The 17,302-nt window shown below is 56.9% G+C and overlaps 1 protein-coding gene and 1 long non-coding RNA gene across 2 annotated transcripts in view; one reads left to right on the top strand and one right to left on the bottom strand.

The window, feature by feature from the left end:
* KCNQ1 (potassium voltage-gated channel subfamily Q member 1) overlaps positions 1–17,302 on the top strand; it is a 334,785-nt gene that overhangs the window by 17,924 nt on the left and 299,559 nt on the right. The window lies entirely within an intron of this gene.
* On the bottom strand, positions 7,661–9,186 carry LOC121104812. Its single transcript, XR_005837199.1, has 3 exons — positions 8,940–9,186; positions 8,038–8,668; positions 7,661–7,800 (listed from the first exon to the last, which is right to left on the bottom strand). It is a non-coding gene; the product is annotated as an uncharacterized LOC121104812 (long non-coding RNA).

Below are 17,302 nucleotides of genomic sequence, written 5' to 3'. Positions count from 1 at the left end.
TGGGGGGGGGGGGCGTTGGAAAGGTGAGCACACGCGGGCTTCGAGAACAGCTGGCCGGGAGGAGCTCTGGGCTGGCCTGCTGGTCGCAGCGGGTGCTGTCAGGAAGAAGGCCGTGCTCTGCTGGGAGGATGGGCTCAGTCCACAGCCAGCTGAGCCGCTGGCCTGTCCCCTGGCTCCCCGAGGCCCTGTGGGGTTAGTGCCTTCTGGGGTGCAGCAAATCCAGGAGGGGCCCTGGGTGCTGCTAGGAGGAGATGCACCGCTCAGGAGCTCTCGGCCCACGGGGACCGCTGACCACGGGCTGTGTGGCTCCTGCACGGTGTCTAGGTCGGAAGTCACGGGCATCCAGGCCAGACCCCCGGGGTTTACTGAGACGATGCCCATGGTCATGGGCCCGTCCTGTGGAACCATGCTGAAGCCGCAGGTGATCCCAGCCTGCGGTGGGACTTGGGCTTCAGCCCCTGCCTGCCCTCTGGCTGCCCTGGCCCTGCCAACCTGGGCCCTGGTCTTCCCAGAGGGGCCCACGTGGGCCCCAGCCCCCATCCTGCTGATGTTCTGTTCCACAGTTTGGTGTGATGTGGGGCCCAACTCAGTTGAGGCCTGGCTTTGCAGGCCTGCCTGCTGTTCACTCTGGGGGACTGGCATGGCCCTAGGGGTGCCCAGCAGGTAGGGGCCCCCCATGGACCCGCCCCGATACCCTTTCCAACCTGCGCTGGCCCTTGCCCTCGCTCCAGCCTGGACACCACAGCCTGCCCACGCCTTCTGCCACTGGTGTGCCAGGCGGAGGCCAACCCCTAGGGGCCTGCTGAGCTCAGGCTCTGCAGCCTGTAAGGCCCAAAGGGTCTGCGGGTCCCTGGCCACCTGCTCTGGGCAGGTCACAGGTGGTAGGACCTCTCTGTCCTGCACTGTTCACTGCCGGCCTGCCCAGGGACCCGCACGTGCCTCCCCGTCCAGGGCCAGGCCCTGCTCACAGCACCAAGCAAGGCCTGGTCGTGGTCCAAGGCCTCCGCAGGCTGTGGGGGACTGGTGCATATGCAGGGTGCTCAGGGGTGCAGGAGCCCGAGGGGCTCCCCGAAGAGGCAGGGCTTGAGTGGGGCACTTCAGATGGGGCAGGAGATGACCTGAGCCAGGGGGCCAAGTTGTGGTTGAGGGCCAGGCAGGGTTGGTCAGCAGGCCTGGAGAAAGGGTTTCCGGGGGTGGGGGTGGGGAGGGTGCCTCTGCTGGGGGCAGCGGGTTATCCCCCTGTGGCTTGGGGTGGGGCTGGGCCGTGGGCACCCCTTGTGGCACCCCCGTGTCCAGCAGAAGATGGGTGCCCTGAGGAGGTCAGGGCTGGCTCTGTGCCTGCTCTGCCCCTCCCACCCCTCGGCCTGGATCGGCGGGGACAGGGTGGGGGTGGGGGCCCACTGCTGTGGCCTGACTGGGCTCTTGCAGAGGATGTGGTGTGGCCGGGAGGGTCAGCTGAGGAGCCACGGGAAGGCAGATACCGCCTCAGGAAACGGCCCTTGGACAGGGTGCTCGTGGAGCCGTTGAGAGGCCATGGGGTGCGGGGGGAGGGGAGGCCGGCCTCAGAACCGCAGGAGGACAGAGCAAGTGCCGGGAAACAGTCACCTCCCCTCCGCTCGTTCACCCTTCTCGTGCCGTGGACCCTTCTCCGAGCGACCCCTCTTCCAAGCGGCTTGATCACGGTCTAACTGCCCCACGGCCTGCCTCAGGTGCTCAGTGTGTGCACTAGGTCAGCGCGGGCGGGCATGGACCCCGTGCGACTGCCGTCAGCGGGGCGAATACATCGGCCCCCAGGGAGTCCTTCTGCTGTCGGTGAGCCCTCCTCCCTGCCCGCTGCCCCCGCCCCGGGCAGCTGCCCGTCCGCTCCCGGCTCCGAAGATTGGTTTGCTTTGGTAGAAACTTCCAGCAATGGTAGCACACAGTGGGCACTTTTTTGTCCGGCTTCCTCTGCCCAGCACCACGTCCTGGGGTTCCTGCAAGTCGTGGTGTGCACGCGCTCCTGTGTGGGACTCTGCACCCCGTTTTGGGCATCCGTCCCCCAGCTGAAGGACATCTGGGTTGGGCCCAGTTGGGGGCTGGGAACGCCGGGGCCCAGGTCGTGGCGCAGGCACGTGGCAGGGCTGGCACACGGCAGGGGCGGGCAGGGCGGAGTCTGCCTCGTAGCTCCGGTTGCCTTCCGCAGGCCGTGCATCAGCGTCCGGCGCCCGCGTGTCCTCGGCAGCGCTCGGCTCGGTGGCTACGGCCAACCCGACAGCTGCCCAGGGGGCGTCGCCTCGTGGCCGGGTTCGCGCTTCCTTGTGACCGATACACTGAGCGTCTTCCCGGGTCTTCATCTGCCACCCGTGGCTCTTCCGTGGACTGTGTGTTGGGGTCTGGCCTCTGGTGGGAGGACGGGAGGCCTGTTTTCCTACGGGCGAGCTGCAGCAGTTCTGATGACATTCCGGACACGTGTCCTTGGTCGCCGTCACGCTCTGCAAGGATCCGGCGGGTGTGCGGCCCGCTCATTCCGAGAAGGGAAGACTGAGCCGCTGAGAAGTCGAAGTCCCTGACCAGCCCAAGGCCCAGAGCCCTCCGTGCTATCTTCTAGAGCTTGTGCGGCTTGGGGTTCAGCTCTAGGCCTGGCGCCATGCGGGGTCCCTTTCTGGAGCCGGCGTGACCGCGGCTCCAGCCTCGTGTATGTGGGTTCCCAGATGTCCGGGCACCGTTTGCTGGAAGGGCTGTTCCGCCACCCCCCCGCCCTCAGGTGCCTCCCCCCCACGGTGACCTCAGCCCTGGAGGGGGGTCTCTGGAGTCTCCAATACTAATGAGCCTTGTCTCCCGCCCGTCCACCTGCCAGACACCGAAGGCAGGTCAGCAGAGGGTCAGCAGACCCAGCAGGACCCCCGTGTCCTTCCATGCGCCCTGAGACAGCAGGACTTGGAGGCCCCGGTGGCCCTGACGGTTCTGGCTCTGGTGTTTGACCTGCATGTGTACGTGTGTGTGAGTGCACATGTGTGTATGTGACGGGTGTACATGTGTGTATGTGACGTGTGTGCGTGTGACATGTGTGCACATGTGTATGTGACGTGTGTACATGTGTGTATGTGACGTGCATGCGTGTGACGTGTGTGCACATGTGTGTATGTGACGTGTGTACGTGTGTATGTGACATGTGCATGTGTGTGACGCGTGTGCACATGTGTGTATGTGACGTGTGTACACACATGTATGCGACTTGTGTACATGCGTGTATGTGACGTGTGTGCACATGCGTGTATGTGACTTGTGTGCACGTGTGTGCGTGTGCATTTATCCCTTGCTCACTTGGAGAAAGGAGGAAGGGGACAGGAGAGCCCCAGGGTCAGCCTGTGTACCCCAGGGGAAGGCCCTTGCACGCAGAGAGAGAAGGTGGAGGGTTAGGGTCTGGGGCTCGGGGTGCTGGCCTCTGTCCCTGAAGGGGCGGGCAGAGCCGCTGGGAGGGGAGGGTGTCCTGCTGCGGGTTTTGGGTCCCCTGTGATGTAAGTGTGTGGGTGGGGGGCCAGCGGATGGTGGTGTCGGTAGCCAACTTGGGCTCCTGCCTGTCACATGCACTTGGCCATGCCCCTCCCTAGGCCCCTTCCGTGTCCGGGGGTACACAGGAGACTGAGCCCATCCTGACACATCCCCCGCTTGTTTGAGGAGCGGGTGTGATAGTGCTTTGGGCATAGCCATTCCGTGCTGTCCTCAAGGGCGTTGGGAGAACAGCCTGACCTTTCCCGGGCCGCCACGGGGTAGCAGGACTCACAGCTCTGGGCCGAGGCTTGACTCTGGGCCCCCCTGACACCCCAGGGCCCCCCAACACCCCAGGGTACCCAGATGGCCATGAAGAGAGGGCTCTGGTGGGGGTGGGGGTGGAGGTGGGCGGGGGGGGGGGACTGACCCAAAAGGCATCTGTGTCATCTGGGGGAAGAGCTGCCTGACCCTCCGCCCAGTCTTGGTCCCCGGCGGGGAGCACCTTCCAGGCAGAGCGGGGTCCCACCACTCGGTTTGCCCCAGGAGGCTCCCAGCTACACTTCAACTCCCTGTGCCACGTCTGGAATGTTCCATGTGTGGCTGATGAGCGGCAGGCGTAGGACAAGGAGAGCAGGCCACGTGCTGGGGGCAGCCCAGGGCAATCCCGTTATCTTTCTCCAGACTTGGATGGTAACAAACCACCAAACTGAGAAGAAAATTAGGAGCCTGGGGTGGGTGTCAGGGACTCAGAGGTTGGGGCCTCCGGAGTTCCCGCTCTGGGGGACGCAATGGGGATGGACCCTGGTGGGGGCAGGCGGGTGTCATGCCGTGAGGTCCTGGAGACGCCATGGCAAAGGGCCGACTGAGCTTCCAACCCTTTCCAGGGGCCGGGCTGGGAAGGGGTCTGTGCCGGGGACCCCAAGAGGGCAGGGCCATTTCCCGCGGGGTCTGGAATTGCGTCCCTCGTGGTGGCACAGCGCCTGGTGTGGGAGAGGTGGTCAGGCATTGTGTGTGGCTGGAACCAGCTGGCACGCGTGGCCTGGTGTCGCTCTGGGCCCGTCTGGAGCCCGTGGTTACCTTCTCTCCAAGCAGGGAGCACCAAGGGGCCGGTTCACCAAGGTGACCTCACATGGCGGGCGCCCGCCAACAGCCCCTCTGGCCAGCAGGTGATGAGGAGGGGCTTAGCCTTGCCTCACGGGAAGCCTGGGGAAAGCCTCTCCATCGTGACTCCTGGACTGGACGTCCTCCTCTCCAGACCTGCCAGTGAAGCCCGGGGGCAGGAGCCGCGGCAGGTGGGGCAGGCAACCCAGGCTGCCGCGACGGCCGGGAGCAGGGAAGTGGCTGGACCTCATGCGCTTGGCTCGGGTGTGGCGGACGTCTGCGTCCGCTGATCGGGAGCCCCCTCCCCGCCACCCTGTCTGTGGGGAGCACCCCTTCTACAGCTGAGCAGACCAGGCCACAGCGGCCAGGTGACAGGTCCCAGAGTGGCTGGCGCCAGCACCACCAGACGTCGGGGCCAGCGGAGGCTCCCTGTGTGCCCGCTGGGAGCTCGTGCACCTGCCCCGACAAAAGCCCCCCGCGTCAGGACGCTCTGTGTTAGGGCTGAGCCGTGCAGGGCGGCCGGGGAGGCAAGACCCCGGGTCGGAGTGACCCAGAGGGACTCAGCGGCTTCGTGCAGCCGGTGGGGTCCAGGTTAGGTGTGAGGAAGGGGGCGCAGACGGGGAGGCCCTTCACGGCCCCAGGTGGACCGTCCACCATCAGGTGGTGCTGGTCAGCCTCACGGTGGGTAGACCCCAGACACGTGCGGGCACTTATGGGGGCTCACTTCTCGGAGTCCCCCTCAGCCTGACGTCAGCCTCGTTCCAGGTGGGGAGAGCCAGGCCCGGGGAGCCCCGCTGGCGAGGGGCAGAGCCCGACGGGAACCAGGCGTCGGACCTCCCAGATGACCTCTGTGTACGCGTGTGCTCAAATAAATGTCGTCTTATTGTAGCTAACCTGAAACGTTCTTTGACCAGTTAGACGTGTGCCGTTCAGCATATCTGGGACATTCGCGGTGCTCCTAATTCCTGCATGTCGCTGACAGTGTAGGAAACCCTTTACCCGTTGGCAGGGAGTGACCCCATCGCCCTCCCCTGGCCCCAGGCAACCTCAGATACACGGTCTGTCGCTGTGGCTCGGCCTGCTCCGGGCACCGGGTGGGAGTGGATCTGTGCAGGGCGTGGTCCTGGGGCCGGGCTCCGTCCGTGCTGCGGCAGCTGTGACGTGTCACTGGTCTCGGGCCACGTGACGTGCCGTTGTGAGGAGGGCCGACATGCTGTTTATGTCCATCTGTCGGCGGGTGCCTGGGCTGCTTCCACCTTTCTGAGTAGCGCGCCGTGAACATGTGTGCAAGTTTTTGTTTGCACACCTGCGTCTGGCTCCCTGCTGTCTGCACCCAGGGGCGGGCTTGCCAGGTCACGTGACCGCGGGTCCCAGCTGCCGTGGCCTCTCTGAGTGGTGCTTTCACTTGGGGTCCCCCCGGGTCTCATTTTGGGATCGCATCAGCTCCCCCTCCTGCCCACCCTCGGACCCCCACGCTGTGGCCCTGAATGCAGTCCCTTCTGTCCCGTGCTTGCCTGCAGGGACCCCATCATGCCGGGTGCCCAGGCTTTCCCAGGGCCAATGCCCCCCTCCGCTTGGAATACCCCCCTTCCATCCCTGAAACTCTGCTCCGGGCCCCCGTTTGCGGGGTCAGTGCAGCCTCACACTGACAGTACCTCCAGAGCTCTGGTGGGGCACAGAATTGCTCTGGAATGAGACCCTGGGGAGGAGCCATTCCCCTGAAGGCCAGCAGGTGACCCCCCCCCCACCCCCCACCCTGGGTAGGACAGTGGCCTCCCAGCCCCTCCCTCCTACTGCAGTGGCCTGGCCCTCCACGTCCCCTCCCTTGCCACCAAACCTCAAAACCCCTCACCCACAGCCCTGCATCCTCCCTCCCCTCCCAGCAGGGCTGGGTGCCCCTTGGGGTCTCTGCACCGCAGAGGGCGCCCGTCCTTCCGGACTCACCTCCTGCTTTCTCCTGGCCCTCCTGCAGCGTGACTGCTGCCCCAGACGAGAACAGACCGGAACCCGGCCCACCCCGGCTTCTGCAGCCGACCCAGTTCTGCAGTCCACTCCCGCCGACTTTTTAGCCCCCTGCCCAGTGCTGCAGCCCACCCTGCACCAGGCTGGCTTCTCTCTTCCGCCCGATCTCCATGCACTTGACCAGTGCTGAGAGCCCCTTCCTCAAAACCTGCGTTTTAGAATGGATTCAAAACAACCCCAACATGTATTGCCTGTGAAAATATCACAAAGTCAGGAATGATGTCATCAAAGTGAAGGGTCAGCTGAAGAGTTTCAGGTCCCCGCCCCAGAAACGGCAGAGGCCGGCCTGCATCTCGGACAAGGCACTGGGGTGATGAGGGAAATTTCGGTCGCTGCTGTAGTTAGACCGATAGCCACGTGGCCTCCGTGCTCCGTAGGCAGGAGCTGTGCCTCTGACGACATCCCTGGGACAGCTGCAGACGCGAATTTTATGCTGGACGGCCGGAGCCAAGATGCATTCTAAAATTAACAGACTGGATCTCCCTGATTGCGACCCACGTTTAAAGCCGATTACCAGTTTACTTAGTAACAAGTTTAAAGAAGAAAAATCTACTTAACTGAACGCAGCCATGGCCCTGTGGGCGTTGAGAAGCGTGGACCAAGAGGGACACGGATGTCCCTTGTGCACGGTCCTAGATGAGACTGAAGTCTGCGTCCAAGCTATAGGTCGTGATAACCAAGGCAAAAAATGCAGAAATAAGAACAGAAAATAAAATACTAAGAAGCAAAAAAATTGACAATCGGAAACGGACTCTTGTTTCCGGGGTTTTTTTGTTTTGTTTTTTTGCGGGAGGTTTTGTTTTTTTGTTTTTAGGAAAAGGATGACATAGTTCTAATCAAGGAAAAACGGCAACTACAGAATTAAAAATTAGACATGAGAATGCCCTGAAACGACAGATTGAGCTTTGACCGTGATTCGCAGACGTGCGTTCCAACAGACTGGGGAAACCTTGTGGGATGACTGCTTACTTGGGAGAAGATACTAAGTCAGAGTCGAACGAGGAGGAAGTGTCTCAGATTTGGGACAAGCTTGAAAGGCCGCTGAGGCGGGAGGGAAGGGAGGGAAGATGCGGGCAGGGTGATGCACGATCGGGACCCTCCGCGAGGTGGCTCTGGTGGCCGAGCGGCCGGTCATGGCACAACCTGCGTTCTGGGTGCCTGGACGTTTCCAAGTGCAGGACGACGAACACAAGCGAGAAGACGCTTCTACAAAAGGTCATTGACACGTTTTCTCCCAGGAGGCTGTGGCCGGGTGACCCGCGCCCCCAGGTCCCTCCCAGTGCAGGATGACACCGTGGCCACATGAGTGGCTCACCAGGCAGGCCACCTGCTTCCTCGTGGAAGCACAGAGCTGACCCACTGGCCTGGCAAGGACCCCAAAGAGGTGACATAAACCGGCCCTGTGCACAGGCGGACGGGGGAAAATTCGAAATAATAGCGTACTAAGTCCAAAGGTGCAGTAGTGGCCGCCATTCCCACAAAGTGCCGAGGGTCCACGGAGCTCAGGAGACGAGGGACGCGGCTTGTGGGTGGGAGGGACAGTCGCAGGCCAGCCACGAAGGCAGGTGGTCATCGGTGGGGGCAGCGCCGCCCTGGTGGACAAAGTCAGAGGGGCAGGACAGTTCCATACCCAGCCTCAGAGCATCTCCCCCCCGGGGGGTGACAAGGGGAAGACGCAACCTTGCAGGGATGAGGTACCCGCCTGATTAAGTTCACATCACCGGGAAGGGGCAAACCAACTGCAGGGGCCCCGCGTGGCCGGCCTCGGTCAGCCGTGTTCTTGCCCAAGACACATCACCTGAGTCTAATCGCGAGGAAACACCAGGTAAACCCGAGTTGAAGGACACGCCCCAGGGACAGTGACCTGAACTCTTTGAAAATGTCAAGGTCAAAAGGACGTACAGCGAGACGAAGGAAGTGTTCAGATCCCAGGAGGAATATGTATATGACGGTGGCATGGGATCCGTGACTCGGGGTGGGGTCCCGGCAGGGGTGCTCGGCCCGTGAGGGTAAGTGGCGTGGATTAGGGAAGGTGTCCGGTGCGCGTTCCGTTTCCTGACTTTGACACCTGTCGCTACAGACCAGAATGTCCTTGTTCCCAAGATTCGCACACAGAAGCATTTAACAAAAACCAGGCTCGATGCCTCCACCCTACTCTCGGATGGTTCCCAAAAACCTAACGGAGGGGGGAGGCGGGGGAGAGGGAGGGCAAAGGGCAGGAAGTGGGGCAACGTGAGTGCTGGCGAATGTGAGCCAAGGGTGTCTGGGAGTTCCCCGCGCTGTTCTTGCAACTGTCCTCTAAGCTCGAGATTAAACGGTGTGAATAAGAAGGTAGCCCAGATTACCACGACCGCTCTGGATGTCTCTCCCCGCCAGGCACGTGGACGCGTTGCTCCTCGGAAGCGTACAGATGTAACCTGTGGCATCACTGACCCTGGTCAGAAGCACGTGATTTCGGGCACCGCCGGAAAGGCTTCCGATGATCTCCTGCAAAACCTAAGAACGTGTTTTTGGGAGATCAGTTTTTCTGATTTTAAAACTCAGACATATGGAGCAGAGACCGTTTTGAAATTTTAAAGAGGAAATTAAAATGACTCACCGAACCACAACCCAGAGAGGCCTGCCGTCGACTCCCTCCCAGTTTTTCCCCAGGTCGGTTTGGGTGTGTGTGTGCACGCGTGCCGATGTGCGTTCTTGGGGTGCAGGAGAGAGTGTGTGCACACTTGGTGAGCGGTGGGGCCCGGCCGGCCTGCCCCCGAAGCTGTGTGGGGACGTCCTCCACGAGGCGGGGGCAGAGTGAGCCTTTGCCTCGTGCGGCTGCTGGAGGGTAGGCGTCCTCATGGGCACGCACCCCGCTTAGCACCGGCTCGGAGGAAGCACGTGGCATCACCATGGTTCGTGTGTATTTGCACATGTGTATTTATTTGTGTGAATATTTGTTAAAATGGAGACGATGCTAAACTATTCATTTGCATTTTCTTACCCTTGACACGGGCCGGCCGTGCTTCACACGTGACGTTCCAAGGCTGCCCGGGGTTCCCTCTGGGATTGCACAACGGCGTCCCTCCTCCCCTCCGCTGTTGACACTGCGTCGTTTCCCACCTCACTCTGAGAAGATGGTGATGCAAATCCTCATACGTCCATTTTTTTTACCCGGAACCCGGATTGTTTCCTTGGGTCACCTTTGCAGGAGGGGACCGGCGAGATCAAAGCATTCCCACGTTTTTATGGTGCTGACACCTTCAGCCGAGCTGCCTTCCGGGAAGCTTTTCCTAATTTAACCTCCCTCCTGGATGCTGGACGGCAGTCAGGTTTTTTTCCACCCTCTCTAAAGCTGGGTATTATCGTAAAAACACTTTGCCCTTTTGTTGAGGCAGAAATAGCACGTTGTTTTCGCAGCGAAGGGGAATGCCTTTGTGTTTATCAGCCTCTTTGTACTTGAGCAAGGGGGTCAGCTGCCCGTGGGGCACCTGCGGTGCACGGGGCTGTCTTCCAGGTTCCTGGGGAACTGAGTCAGACGGGCTTGCTGACCCCTGGGACATGGCATTCCAGAGAGCAGACAGGGTGTCAGACGGCGGCAAGAACCCGAGAAGGCACGAAGTAGGGAACGGGGTGAAGAGAGTGATGGGCGCCCTTTCGTGGGGGTGGTCTGGGGCAGCCTCTCAGACTGGGTGGCGTTTGAGCAGAGACCTGAGGAAGTGCCCACTTGCAAAGGAGCAGTGTGTGGCCAGAGGGCACAGCATGTGCAAAGGCCCTGTGGTACAGCATGCTTGGCACATGTGAGAAGTGGCAAGGGCTGGGGGCTAGAGGGCGGGCCTGGGCTGTGACGCTGACGGCCATAGGGGCTTGAGGGATGAGTGCTGAGGTCTGTCTGCCTTCTCAGCTCCCATACTTCCTATTTTTTACTTTTTATTTTAAATAAGCGTGGACTTACAGAAAAGTTCCGCAATAGTAGAGAGCTCCCACAGGCTCCTGCCTCAGCTTCCCCTAACGTGAACATCTCCCTGAGCCAGACACACCGATGAGAACCAGGAAGTGGGCATCGGTGTGCTCCCACCCGTGAGGCTTCAGGCCGTGTTCGAATCCCACCAGTTCTCCCCCTTGCGTCCTTTCTCTGCTCCGAGATCTGCACACTGCATTCAGGTGTCCTGGCCCTCGTCTCCCGCAGCCCCTGAGAGCTCCGCCGGCGTTCCTTGTCGTTTTGACGAGTACTGGGCAGCTGTCGGTAGACGGTCCCTGGATTGGGGTGTGTCCGATGTGCCTTTTTGGCAAGCGAGGCCGGGAGCAATGTCGGGTCCTGAGCAGTGCCAGTGCCCCACACCGAGGGTGCCTGACGTCGGTAGGGGTCATACAGGCGATTTGGACATTCATCACTCGGTTGGAGGACTGTCTGTCAAGCGTCTCTGCTGAAAACGTCCCGTTTTCCCCTCCGTCGTTAACATCTTAAGGAAGATACTGGGACACATGGCAAATGCCCCTTCCCTCCTCAAACTCTGCCCACCACGTCTAGCTTCCGGCGGCAGCTCCCGTCCGCACGAGGCTCCTTCCGTGGGCTCCTTCCGTGGCACTTGTCTGATGGGGATTTTCTACCCCTGCGTCGCTCCCCACTTACTAACTGGAGTTCGTCCGCAGGGCGCGCCTCTCTTCCCAGAGCTTTGTCTGTATCCCTGTGGCCTCACAGATATGGATTCCATTTCTGGGTCGTCGTCCAACACTATCATTCCTGATTTTGGTTTGGGCACTGGGAGCCCCTTCGGGGCGGCTTCTGAGCCCTTCCAGCGCACCCCGTCTTTGCTGAGCACATGGCATCCCCCCGTCTCCCCGGCGTGCTCCCGACGTTGCTTGCTTTGTCCTCGTCTGGTTCGGAAACCAGCCGCTTCTCCGAGGAGCCTGGTTCCTTTGGCGGATGGGGTGTAGACACCGAGCCCGGGGCTCTAGCGGTGCGCCTGGCGGCTGGGCAACCCGTCCCGGCCGCAGACGCAGACGCAGGCGTGTGTGGCCCCTGACGCGTGTGGCTCTTTCCTTCTGTGTCTGTCTGCCTGTGTGTCTACGTGCAGCGTCCATACGGGCTCCTGCCTCGTCTCCAGTTCCGTGTCTTGGCAGCAGGAAACCTGGCTCCCACTCTTGTCTTTCTTCGACCCTGGTATGTACGTCAAGTAGCCACAGGCTTATCCTTCCTGTAGTTCTCACGCACAAAGCAGCAAATGCACGAGTATTCTCTTACGCTGCCTTTCTTACACAAGGGGAAGCGTACTATAGATACTTTCTGGTTAAAGTTTTGATTGTAAAATACAATACTTACAATTTGCCATCTTAACCATGTTTAGGTGCAGAGTTCAGGGGCCCTAAGCACATTCACACTGTTGTGCGGCCGTCCCCACCGTCCACATCCAGATCTTTTCCATCCCCCCAAACTGCAACTCTGTCCCCATGAAATACCCCCATCCCCTTCCCTGGCCCCGGCACCCACTGTCTACTCTCTGTCCCTGTGAGACACCGACCCCCATCCCTCCCCCAGCGCCCATTCTCTGTCTCTATGAACTTGACCTCTCTAGGGACCTCATATGAGGGGATCACACAGTATCTGTCCTTCTGTGTGTGGCCCATCTTACTCAGCTGTGGCCGGTGTCCGCGTGTCCCTCCTTGCTCAGGTTGAGTGACAGTCCGGTGTTTGGACGGACCACGTCTTGTGTATCCAGCCATCCATTCATGAACAGCTGGGTTGCTTCTGCTTGTGACTCTTGTGAATAATGCTGCTATGAACAGGAACGTACAATGATGTCTTTGATGCCCTGCTTGTAATTCTTCTGGGGATGCACCCAGACGTGGGATTGCTGGATCACACGGTAATTCTATTTTTAATTTTTCTGAGGGTTGCCATACTGTCTTCCACAGTGGCCTCGCCATTGTCCATTCCCACCAACAGTGCACGAGAGTTCAAGTTTCTCCACAGCCTCATCCACACTGGGTATCTCGTCTCTTTGGTGATCGTCATTGTGACAGGCGTGAGCTGGTACCTGCTCGTGGTTTCGATTTGTGTTTCCCTGATGCTGAGTGATGTCAAGCACCTTTCGTGGTACCTGTTGGCCGTTTGTATGTCTTCTTCATTTTATGTCTGTTCAGGTATTTGCCCACTTTAAAATCAGGTTATTAGGGTTGTGTGCTCTTGAGCTGAATGAGTTCTTTGTATGTTTTAGATATTAACCCCTTATTAGGTCTGTGGTTTGCAAATATTTTCTCCCATTCCCAAGGTTGCACATTTTGTCGATGGTTTCTGTGGCCGTGCAGAAGTTTTCCAGTTTCACATCCGTAGATTACACCTGTAGATTACTTTGGGGAGTGTGGACATTTTAACAACATTAATTCTTTCCATCCATGAACATGGAATGTCTTTCCACTTTTCTGTGTCATTTTTCATTTTTTGCATCAATGTCTTACAGTTTTCAGTGTACAGACCTTTCACCTAAATTTATTCCTAAGTGTTGTATCCTTTTATACATGGGATTGTTTTCCTTGTTTCTTTGAAAGCTCTGAGTTTCACTTAGTTCTGTCACCAGTCTGCACAAGAGAAGAGTCAGAATGTCACGTTGCTACCTGACATCACGTACTCATCATACACTCATCTAACGCCCCCGGAGCCCCTCGTTTTACAGATGGGCAAACTGAGACCCAGAAAACTGATGTGCCCGAGTCACACTGCCTATTAGAAGCAGAGCAGAGGGGCGCCTGGGCGGCTCAGTCGGTGAAGCATCTGCCTTCAGCTCAGGTCATGATTTCAGGTTCCTGGCATTGTGCCCCGCATTGGGGGAGCCTGCTTTTCCCTCTCCCTCTGCCACTCCCCCTGCTTGTGTTCTCGCTCTCTCAGCCAAATAAATAAATAAAATCTTAAAAAAAAAAAAGCAGCTTGGATATTGCTGTTTCTCAAATTAGAGAAGTCTAACTCTGGGAGAAGTATCAGTCCCAGGTTTCGAGTTTGAAAAAATGATAATTAATATTTTTATTTGAGTGTTGTTGACACACAGTGTTATGCTAGTTTCAGGTGTAAGACATAGCGATTCGACAAGTCTGCCGTGATGTTATGCTGTGCTCAGCACAGGCAGAGCTGCCGTCCGTCACCATGTAACACTAGTACAAGGTCTTTGGCTCTGTCCCTTATGCCGTGCCATGATGGGACTGTTTTCTTCATTTCTCTTCCCCGTAGTCTGTAATTACTGTATAGAAACACAACTGGGTTTTGTACGTTGGTTTTATATCCTGCCACTTGTTTATTCTGACAGTTGTTTGGTGGAGTCCTTAGGGTTTTCTATACATAATATCATTTCATTGCAGACAGAAACAGTTTTACTTCTTCCTTTCTGGCTTGGATGCCTTTTATTTTTCTTGCCTAATTGCTCAGGCTGGGACTTCCAGTCCTGTGTTGAATCGAAGTGAGGAGGGTGTGCATTGCTGCCCTGCCCCTGATCTTAGAGGAAACACTTTTAGCTGCTCACTGTTGAGGATGGCGTCCGCTGCCGGCTTGTCATATGTGGCCTTTGTGAGGTTGAAGCGTGTTCCCTCTACACCCGGTTTACTGAGTCTTTATCTTGAAAGGATCTGAATTTTGTCGACTGCTTTCTCCACATCTATTGATCTGATTGTTATTTAATCCTTCATTTTGTTAATGAGGCGCCTCACGCTCACTGATTTGTGGGTGTCGAGCCATCCTTGCATCCTCAGAATAAACCCCACTAGATCATGGCGTGTGGCCCTTTTCATGTATTGTTGAACTCAGTTTGCTAACATTTTGAGGATTTTTGCATCTGTGTTCATCGAGGATGTCGGCCTGTGATTCTCTTTTCTTGTGATGTCCTTGTCTCGCTTCAGTGCCAGAGTAATGCTGACCTCAGGGAACAAGAGTGGGAGTGTTCCTTCCTCTTCTGGTTTTTTTTTTTTTTTTGTATTTGTTTTGTTTTGTTTTGTTTTGTTTTTTGGAAGAGTTTGAGAAGAATTGGCATTAATTCTTGAAATGTTTGGTGAATTCACCAGTGAAAGTGTCCGGCCCTGGACCTTTCTTTGGGAGGTTTTTGATTCCTGATTCGGTCTCCTTACCAGTAATTGGGCTCTTCAGATTTTCTGTTTCTTCACAATTCAGTCTTGGTGGTTTGAATGTTTCCAGGAATTCACCCATTTCTTCTAGTCTGTCTAGTGTGATGGCGCACATTTGTTCTAGTAGTTTCTCATGATCCTTGATACTTCCGTGTAGTCTTTATGTCTCCTCTTTCATTTATAATTTCATTTATTTGAATCTTTTCTCTCTTTTTCTTGGTAAGTCTAGCAAAAAGTTTGTCCATTTTGTTTATCTTCCCCCCAAAAAACCAGCTCTTAGTTTTGTTGCTTTTTGTTTTATCTTTTTAGCCCATATTTCATTTATTTCCACTGAGATCGTTGTCATTTCCTTCCTTCTGTTCACACGGCTTAGTACTTTTTTTAATTCCTTGAGGGGTAAAATCGGGTTCTTCTTAACGTAGATGTTTGTCACTACGGACTTTCCCCTCAGCACCACTTCCGCCGTATCCCACAAGTTTTCATTTGTCTCGAGGTATTTTTTTCCTGCCTCGATTTCCCCTTTGGCCCATGGTTGTGTAAGGACGTACCGTTCAGTGTCCACAGATCTGATAATTTCCCAGTTTTCTTCTTGTAGTTGGTCTCTAATTGCGGTGGTTGGAGGAGAAGCTCGACATGAATTCGACCTTCCTACATTTATTGAGACTTGTTTTGTGGCCTGCCGTGTGATCTGTCCTGGAGGGTCCCCCATGCACTCGAGGAGACCGTGTGTCCTGCCGCTGCTGGATGGGGTGTGGTGTGTGTGTCCGTAGGTCCATCTGGGCTCACGTGTAGGTTAAATCACTGGTTTCCTGTCTGGATGATTTATGCAGTGTTCAAAGAGGGGGATTGAGTTCTCTGCTGTTATCGCATTACTATGTCTCATTTCAGATCTGTTAGTATTTGCTTAATATATTCAGGTGCTCCTGTGTTGGGTACGTAAATATTTACCAGTGTTATATTCTCTTGTGAATTGGCCCCTTATCATTATACGATGACCTTCTTTATATCTTAATGCAGCCTTTGGCCTGAAGCCTGTTTTGTGCGCTGTAAGTCCTGCTGTCTCTGCTCTGTTTGGTCTCCATTCGCACGGGTTACCTCTTGCCACCCCCTCACTCTGAGTCTCCGTGTGTCCTTAAAGCTGAAGTGTGTTGCAGGCAGCACACGGGGGGGTCCTGCCAATTTGTAAATTAGATGTCGATGTTGAGTTGTGGGGTTCTTTATATATTCCGGGCATAAGATTTATAAATTCTCTCTCCCATTCTGTGGCTTCCCTTTCCTCCCCACCCATTGTGTCTTTTGCTGCATAGAAATGCTTCATTTTCACGAGGTCCAACTCATTCATTTTTCTTGTCTTCCTCTTGTTTTGGTGTCGTATCCCAGAAAGCATTTGCAAGTCCAGCGTCATGAAGCTTTTCCCTTATGCCTTCTAAGGGTTTTACATTCTGGGTTCTTAGGTATAGGCCTCTGATCCACTTTGAGTTCATTTTTGCATGTGGTGCAAGGCGAGGGTCCAACCTCCTTCCGTATGTGGAGATCCAGTTTTCCCCACGCCATTGGTTGTGAAGACTCTGACACTGGTTTGGGCCTGCTTCTTTCACTTGACAGTTTATCCCGGAGATCACCCCCTACCAGTTCATCCGTATCTTGCACATTCTTCCTCACGGCCGCCGGGAAGCTCACTGTGCCACGTGCCTTCGTGCACTTACGGGCACTGAGTCCTTTGTGAAGGTCTTCTCTCGGTGGGTCACATGTCCTTTGACTTCGTCTCGGTTGCTTTTTTTTTTTAATAATATTTTTTTATTATATTATGTTAGTCAGCATACTTGGGTGCTTTTTGTCATGAAGAAACGTTCAGATTTGTCAGTCGTGAGTCCTGTCGCCTCTGCGTTGTGAGTCGCAGGGGAGAGGCTTTTCCCCACACGGTGGCGTGAGGGCCATTCACTGTGCTTTCTTCTAGAAGACGGGGACTCTGTCATCTGCCTCCCACCCACGTCCCCGTGGAGTTAGGCATGTGTGATCGAAGGTCACCTCTTTCCAGTGGCTGTCCAGTGTCCCTTCCTGAGCCGTCCAGCCTGCTCACTGGCCCTCTGGCCTCTGGGAACAGTGGAGGCAGGAAGCCCAGGAGGCTATTGCTGGGAGGGGCTGGGGGTGACTTGCTCTCTGGTTGGGCTGAGAGTGAGAGGTGAGGGGTCCACTGCTGAAGACAGGTGTGTTTTTGGGAAGAAGGGGCAGTGGGGGCATGACCCTAAGGTGTTTGCTCCGGCACCTGGGCCTGTGGTGTCTGTTTCTGGGGGGGGAGGTGTTGGGGTCAGGCGGGGACAGGGAGCACCGTGTGGGCTGTGTCCTGGTGCAGGGCTTTGCCAGTGGGAGCTTGGGGGACGGCCTGGCTGGGCTCACAGGTCTGTATAGGTGACATGGGAGCGGAGGCTGGCGCCAGATGACAGCCCAGGTGACAGTGAGGAAGGAGGAGCCCAGGAGGGCAGGTGTCCTGGCGCCAACGGGAGTGGGTGCAGGAAGACAGGGCAGAGCGTCAGATGGTCCTGAAGGGTCTCAGAACAGGCCTTCGGGGACCCTCAGAGGCCTGGATGCACCCCTAGGAGCCGGTCTAACGCCACATCTCCCC

Source organism: Ursus maritimus, unplaced genomic scaffold (assembly GCF_017311325.1).
Source record: "Ursus maritimus isolate PB19 unplaced genomic scaffold, ASM1731132v1 scaffold_23, whole genome shotgun sequence".
NCBI lineage: Eukaryota > Metazoa > Chordata > Mammalia > Carnivora > Ursidae > Ursus > Ursus maritimus.
This window is presented reverse-complemented; position numbering and strand designations above follow the sequence as displayed.